The sequence below is a fragment of the Coffea eugenioides genome, chromosome 8 (genome assembly GCF_003713205.1).
Source record: "Coffea eugenioides isolate CCC68of chromosome 8, Ceug_1.0, whole genome shotgun sequence".
NCBI classification, from domain to species: Eukaryota; Viridiplantae; Streptophyta; class Magnoliopsida; order Gentianales; family Rubiaceae; genus Coffea; species Coffea eugenioides.
The window spans coordinates 28,636,075-28,644,620 of record NC_040042.1 but is presented as its reverse complement, the minus strand read 5'-3'; the positions used below and the strand labels follow the sequence as shown (position 1 = coordinate 28,644,620).

The 8,546-nt window shown below is 38.7% G+C and overlaps 1 non-coding gene across 1 annotated transcript; it reads right to left on the bottom strand.

Moving 5' to 3' along the window:
- Positions 1-6,972: 6,972 nt before the first annotated feature.
- Positions 6,973-7,079, bottom strand: LOC113781807. The gene has a single exon (XR_003469712.1). It is a non-coding gene; the product is annotated as a small nucleolar RNA R71 (small nucleolar RNA).
- Between the last annotated feature and the right edge of the window lie 1,467 nt (positions 7,080-8,546).

The window sequence follows — 8,546 nt, the reverse complement described above, 5'->3', positions numbered from 1 at the left end:
TGAGGTCCAGCAACTCTGTAAAATGGCACGTAGGGTTGAGATGTATAATGAAATCGGGGGTCTTCGAGACGAAATAGAAGTCCAAAAGAACCTAGTCGCATACTGGGAAGGGCGCTGGAAGCACGAGTATACAGAGAAAATTGAGCTCCTGCACAAAAATTTAGAGCTAAAAAGGAAATATGAAGGGATTTCCGAGGAGGCCCTGGAAAAGGCTCAATGCATCAAGAATGCAAAGGTGCAAGTGAAAGCTTCCCAAATACGGAAAAAGGGTGCAGTGGGTAGCGTGAGTGAGGAACCTAGCGAAGCAATGACACCTTCTAAAGTACAGAAAGTGAACCAGTTATTCGGGCCGCCATGGACAATGGGGGCGGTAGATAAAAGATTTGTCAATGAAAGCCAAACCAGACAGGGGGAGATTTCTCCGAAAAGCAAAAAGATGACTTTCCACTTGACTTGTGACTATTGCGGAAAGGCCAATCACACTGAGAATGATTGTTGGAGAAAGGGGAGGAGATGTCTGCGCTGTGGGAGCATCGAGCATCGAATTGCATATTGCCCGATTAAAGTGCGGAAAAAGAAAAGAACTCAACAACCAACCCAGACCGACCCTGCACCGTCAAGTGGAGAAGGGACTGGAATGAAGAACCTCGTTTCTTCTGACTCTGAAGACGGAGAAGGTACAGGCCATTGGTTACTTTAAATTTGAAGGAAAATTTCGAGGACGAAATTCTTTTAAGGGGGGGAGAGTGTGAGAACCCGTAAAAACCCTAATTATTTTCCTAGGGTTTATTTCCCCTTAATTGCATGTTTTCTGCATTTTCTGGCTTAGAAATATTTTCTTAGTGGATTTTATGAGCAATTATAGTTTTAAGATGATTTTTCTAGCATTGGTGAATTTTTAGGAAATTAAGAGTAAATAGTGGACGTGGGACCCACTAGTGCGAAAAGTTTGGAAAAATTCGGCCAATAAGGTTAAGTTTCGGATACTGTGGAAAATTTATCGGGTGTTAAGAGATAAGTAGAGAGTGAGATTTGATTGATGTGAGAGAGAAAAGAAAGGATAGGAATGCATTAATGAGAGTGACAAGTGTCACTTTCTCATTGGGTGAATTTTAAGATTTACTATTCCAATTTTTGATTTTTTTTGACCAAAGGATTAAATATCCAAAAATTGCCCAAAAATTACCATTTTTCACTCTTGGATGGCCGGCCCTCTTAGCTCAAGAAAGAAGAAAGCTTCTTCAATTTTCAAGCTCCCAATTAGCTCAAATCAACCAAAACAAAAGCCTAAACTAGATTTCACTCCATAAAATCTTTCCTTCTAGTGCTAGTAATTGTCTTAGTGAAGTTGTTTTGAAGCTCTAAGGTGGCCAACCTCTCTATCTCTCTTAATTTCTTGGTAAGTGATGCTTGAACACCCTACTACACCTAATGATGGTTATATTATGCTTAGAAGTGGCTTGAGTGTTGGAAAATGTGATTTATTTCTTGATTTGAAGAGTTTTGGTGAAATTTTCCATTTTATGATGAATTTTCTGGTTTCATATGATTTTGATGTTGTGGACTAGTATGATGCTTGGTAATAAGGGGCTTTGGCTCTAGTAGGTGTGAATTGTTGTTAAATGCAATCAATTTTGGATTTGGAATGAAATGTGAAAAGTTAGGGTTCTTGAACCCCTATTCTGTCCGAAATTTTAGGTCATAGCTAGAGGCCGAATTGGACTTTGCTCAAAACATGAAAGTTGTAGGTATTGATGAGTTTAGTGTGCCTGCAAAATTTCAGGGCAATTGGACAAGTGTAGAGTGAGTTATGCCGTTTTTACTGTTGCTGTTTTTGGTGCACAGAATGTCCGAACTGCGATAGAAATTGCCTGTTTTGACTGGAATTGGTTTGGATTTTGAAGTTGGTGTCTTCTGAGGAAATGTAGCTGGATGTCTTAGCTAACTTATGCCTTTGGAATTTCGGCATTTGGACCTGTGTAGGCTGAGATTGACGTATTACAGTTTTGTGTGTTTTGCAAACCTGTTTTGGTAATTCTGGGTTCGTATTTGGCATATTTGACCTAGTTGTGTTAAGAACTGGATTGAGTGGTCTTCTACATTGTTGTAGCCCTGTTCCATAGCTTCGAAACGGTGGGTCTTACACCCCCAACCGACATTTGTAGTGAGAGTTGTGCCATTACCGCATATGACGTCAAAACTGGTTTTCTTATCAAGGCTTAGGTTAAAGCCCTTTCTTAATTTCTGGTTTGCTTTCATGCTTGTATATGTTTATAAAACCCTATTGGGGTTGTGAATTGGTGTTGTTTATGGCTCGGTATGGTTTCTTGTTGTATGATATTGTGAGCCTATGGAACGGCTCTTGACATGAAATGCTTATATGTGTGTTGTTGGGTTGTGATTGAAGAAAAATAATGAAGCCTTATGGCTGGAAAATTTGGTAAACACAAAGGGCATGCTGCCCGAATTTTTTACTCGAGATTTAGAAAACTATATTCTCGACTTGAGTAAAGGTTAAGTATTTAACCCTTGAATTTCCATGCATGAAACCCTATTGGGCGATAATTGGTTTGACTTTATGACTCGTTATCGAGTCTTATGGTATTTGTTTACATGTTCTAGGGCGTGACGATAGCTCACGACATTCTCCTGACGGAAGTGCATGAAATAGCCCTTAATTGATTGGTGAGTGTACTACTCACTTGTGTGCTATTATATGGCTTTGATATTTGAACTTGAGATGTTGTATGTTAATGGATTGATGTGAGAGTGTACTTTATCACTCTCACTTATTGTTTCACATGTTATTGAAAAGTTATTGGAAAGTTATATGAACTGTTATATGAAATGAAATACATGACTTGGTATCGACTGGACAAGTATCCAACGACTACAAATGTTATCATTGAGCTCAACCCCATTGGTAGTTGATTGAATCGAGCCGACAAGGGTTTGGTCGTGACAATTAATGAGCCTTGGGTAAAGTTATAAGGAATCTTGTAGTATGAGAGACTCTTGATTCCGGTATACTCGAGTAATACCACAGTGCAAGTGTTTGGAGTGCGGGCCCGGTAGGGGGATGTTTGGTGGAAGGAATGGGAGAGAAGAGGAGTCTACGGTTGGTTACTCTTCAACATTGACGGAGGGTCAATGAGGTTGGATCAAGAATGGAAGCGTGGAAATGGGCTCTTGAGAGCCGTCCGTATCCTTTTATCGATGTGTTTCATTCCTTAATTGTGTACTTGAAATGAAAGGTTATGCTATATGCTCTTAGTTGCTTATGTGGTAGTAACTCACTGGGCTTTAGCTCATCCCGTTCCATTTGTTTTCCTTACAGGAATTGGAAACGGTTATGACAAGTTGAGCTCATGTATATGTATTTTGATTAGCTCCTTGAGGGTGAAAACCCTAAGTGTTTTGATTCACCAATGTTTGGTGTGTAAATGGCTACTTGTTTATGTATGAACTAAATAGCTATTTGGTATGCCGTTTTGGTTTGACGATGTCGGATTTCCATATGTATATGTTAAATTGATGTTTGGATGAACTTCGGAACGCTTCGGCCTTCAAACGGCAGAAGAAAATTTTTGGCGGAAAGGCTCTGGCCTGAATCCGGCCGGGAATCCGGCCATAAACTGGCCGGATTGGCGGCCGGATTGTGAAGGGTTTTCGAAAAATTTTGGATTGCTCACTGCCTTGTATCCGGCCGAGAATCCGGCCGGTAATCCGGCCAGATTCTGACCGGATTCTAACGTGGTCTGCACTATTCATCTTCGGCGCAAATTTTCGTTTTTTTTATTTTGACTTGTTTGCATGCTATGGTATGTTCCGGAACATTATAGATCAACGTAAACTGTACCGTAGTCCTGGCGAGAGCTGGGCAGGCAGTCCGCTAACCCCTTTGGTTCGCCTTAGGGGAAGGTGGGGCTGTTACAGAAACTAACTTGTTCCTTAACTTTTCTTTTTCCAAAAAATTTTCAGCTACAATTAACAATTAAAAGCCTTCATTTTCATGACCATTTAATGGCTGGAATTTAAAGCAACAAAGAACAAAACTGCAGCAAAGTATCTGTTACATACTACATTAAGATAACATAGCTTCCAACAACAAATGCTTATGGCACATTCTACCCTCTTGTCTATTAGTCAATAATCAAACAAAAGATTACATGCATGAAACACTCTTAAGTATGGATAAAGAAGAAAACAAGACTAATAGATTAATTTATGACAAAAGTTAAGCTAAGATTCTTTAGCCTACAAGATCGCATAATGTGAACAAATAATTTGGCATGTCTTAATTCATATATATGACTATCCTACGGCTTTCTTCCTCATTCGTTGTGCTGTTCTAATCCTTATTTGTTTCTTTTCTTTTCGTGATCTCATCGTATAAAAGAGCCACGAAACCATTTTGTTTTGATTGAAATTTGCAGATTACAAACATTCAAAAAATTCAAGAACACTTCTAGAAAAATTTTTGGCCAACATTATTCATGAAAAACCTTAAACAAACTTCAAGAACAACATACAATTATGATCTTATCACCGTCCATGACAATTAAATGAATTGATCACATAGTTTAATTAAATTTGGCTCTGATACCATTGTAAGGACTCACACGAATATGCACAACAAAAAACTTAAAAATTTTGATTTCTTTAGTAGATTATCTTTTAACTAATTGATGGAGCAATTATTGGGCACCTTTTACGTTGTTATTTGGTCATAATTTTGGCTACTTACTGTGCTAAGTATTGAAATTTTGCTCATATTTAATATTTGTGTAAATCGCAGGTGGTTGGTGTCAAAAGTGATCTCTCGAGGTAAAATTCCAGAAGACCCTTTATTTCATGGCGTGCCCACGCCAGAAACTGAAGAGATACACCTAAAAGACGGACCCCGCGAGATTGGTAAAAAAAGTGAAAAATTAGGAAATCAAAAGGGCTCGTGGGCGGCGAAGGTGCAGAGGATTAAAACTCTTCTCCTAGAGGAAATAGGAAGGTCTAATGCTTTCTTTCTTTTCAGCGGCTACTTTGGGAGAAATTGGCGAAAAGCCAGATTCACGTGGGATAAGGAGATTGGCTTGGAGCTTTCTTACGTATATCGTTGGGATAGCAATCTGCGGCGAAAAAAAAAAGAAAGCCAGGTTCACTTGGGTTTAGTAGATTTAACTTTAATTCTTCCCTGCAGATGATTCACTTTTGGCTTTTGCTTGCAGCCGACTTTCTCTAGTGTTTCTCTTTTACTTTTTGATTCAGTACGAACACAAACCCAGAGATAATCAAGACCTTTCCTTTTGCTTTCTTCGTTACTTCATCGTTCCCAATTCTTTGATGTTTGTGTGGATGGAATTAATCAAACCACGTGAGATTGATACGATGAGGAGCGGTTAGGTTTCTCCTCTACCCAAAGGTCGACGCGAAGGCGCGGTCCATAATATCTGTGAGATCTAATCGAACTTTCACTATTTCTTCAAATCCGTTACTATTCGTGCGTTTCTTGAATTAATTGTTTATGGTTATTTTATTAATTGAGTATCAACTGTTGGATATTTAATTTAATCTAATAGCCTACTGTCACGTTAACTAAATTGAATCCGTAATTGTTCGTTTAGTTGATAACTAATGACAACCATCATAATTGGCTTTATATTGGGGAAACGTAAGATCTAGTTTAAATAAACCCTCTTAGCATGTTTATTGGTTAGGTTTGGATTTTTCTAACTTTAATGCAACTGGATAATTAAATTCCTACGATCATACCTAGGGTTGTTTTCTGGTTAGAGAAGCAGTCGACGGTCGTACCTTGACTGTCGAAAAAGTAAGGAAAAACCGGCTGTCAGAGCTTGTTGATGGCTATAATCAATCTAGTGACAAATAAATGAAATATCTTTGCATCGATGATCATTTAATTGGACCGTGCCTGAGAAATTGATCCTTTGGATAGAATTTTATTAATTGCTATTTTTAGTAAATTGTACTTGTTGAGTTAAATTTTGAATTTTGTTTATTTTATTTTCATTTTCATTCTATTAAATATCCTCCAATTTGTTCTATTGACTTGGAAAGAAACAACTTCCTATCTGTTTCTTGTGGAATCGACCCTACTTACCATTGTATGCAAATTTAATACTTTTATAGACAATTCTGGTATATCGGATCATGGAAACTCTTCGGAAATAGGGTGAATCAAGTAACCCATTGCATACCTAGGGTCCCTGCTCCAGTACTTGGATTTGTTCTATAATTAATTGTGGTGGTAACTATGACTTTTTAGTAATTATTATTGCACAGATTCGACTCCTGTCAATTTTTGGCACCGTTGCCGGGGAACGGTGTTTTGATTAATTTTGTTTCCTTCTAATTTATTTTCTTTGGACTTGTCTGGCATTTTTCTACTTTATGCCTCGTTCTTCTCGTACAGGCGAATTGATTTTCGACCCAAAAGTAGAGAAGATCGCGCGCCAAATTAGGAAAGAGACTAGACAATTCAGAGAGGACCAATCTAGTACTGCATCTCAGAGACTGGATCCTGAGGTTGAATCAACAGATTCGAGTGGTGATAATTCAAGTGACCCAAACCAAGAGAATATCCCTATGGCGAATGCAAGAACACTAAGGGAGTTGGCTGCTCCAGAATTGACCCAACAACCTTTGTGCATTACATTTCCAACTCTAGCTAAAAATACCTCATTCGAACTGTAGTCAGGATTAATTCACCTCTTACCCACGTTTCATGGCCTCTAGGGTGAGGAACCCCACAAATACATCTAAGAGTTCGATGTGGTATGTTCTAGTATGAAGTTTTCAGGAATTACTGAAGAACAGATCAAACTTAGAGCATTCCCTTTCTCCTTCAAGGACGCTGCGAAGGATTAGTTATACTACCTACCTGCAGGTAGTATCACAACATGGGTCCAACTGAAAAAGAAATTTTTGAAAAAATTCTTTCCTACATCCCGGGTTGCAAGTTTGAGAAAAGAGATATGCAGCATTAAACAGTATCCCAAGGAATCCCTATATGATTATTGAAAAAGGTTCAATAAGTTGTGCACTAGATGCCCACAGCATCAAATTAGTGAACAACTATTGATCCAATACTTTTATGAGGGACTTCAGTTATCTGACAGAAGTATCATTGATGCTGCGAGTAGAGGAGCACTGGCAAATAAGACACCGAGAGAAGCGTGGCTGCTTATTAAAGCTATGGCAGAAAATTCTCAACAGTTTGATTTCCGCGAAAGTAACCCTACCCGTAAGGTTAACGAGGTAGAGACGTCGTCCATTCAGCAGCAATTATCAGAGCTAACATCTTTTGTTCGGTAATTAGCTGTGAGGAACGTGCATCAAGCAAAGGTCTGTGAAATTTATACAAACGTGGGCCACCCCACTGACTTATGTCCTATTTTGTAAGAGGATGGGGTTGAACAAATAAACATGGCTGGAGGCGTGCCCACGCCTCGTAGGCAGTACGATCCATACTCGAACACGTACAATTCGGGTTGGAGAGACCACCCGAATTTCAGTTATGGGAACAGGTCACAGAATTCATTCTCAAATCGTCCACAAGGATTTCAGCAACCATGGCAACCAAAATCTCAACCTTCGCCCTCCAATTCAGGAGGCTCTTTGGAGGATATTGTCAAGAGTCTGGTCACGAGTACTGCTCAGTTCCAACAGGAAACTAGATCGGGCATGAAAAATTTGGAGATTTAAATAAGTCACATGGCAACTGTAATTAATCGCTTAGAGTTCCAAATTTTTGAAAACTTGCCATCGCAATCTGAGACAAATCCAAAAAATGTAAGTATCATGACACTGAGGAGTGGCAAGGAAGTGGAGGGGCCTAAGCCCACGAATCTAAAGAGTAAAAGTGAAAAAGAGATCGAAAAGGAGATTGAAGAAGAAGGGCGCATTCGCGAAAACTCTAAGGTAAAATTTACTCCTTCAGCTCCTATTAAATCTAACTTACCTCCTTTTCCTTGCAGGTTGGAAAAGACAAAGAAGCAAAATAAGGAAAAGGAGATTTTAGAGATGTTTCGAAATGTGGCAATCAATATCCCTTTGTTGGACGTGATCAAGCAAGTGCCAAAATACGCTCAATTCTTGAAAAACTTATACGTCAACAAGAATAAGTTGAGGGGGGATGGACAAATTATAGTAGGTGAAAACGTTTCAGCGATTTTACAAAAGAAACTATCACCTAAATGTGGAGATCCAAGTATGTTTACTGTCCCCTGTAAGATTGGACGTTCTAATATTGAAAATGTCATACTAGATTTAGGAGCTTCTATTAATGTGATGCTTAAATCATTCTATGATTCCCTAAATTTAGGACCTTTAAAAGAAATAGGGATAATAATTCAATTGGTTGATCGTACATTTACTTATCTGGATGGGATAGTTGAGGATGTTTTAGTGCAAGTAGATTGATTAATTTTTTCTACTGATTTTTATGTGCTTGACATGGATGATAGAAGTGCCCCAAATCCATCACCCATTATATTAGGAAGGTCATTCTTGAGTACTGCCCAAACTAAAAT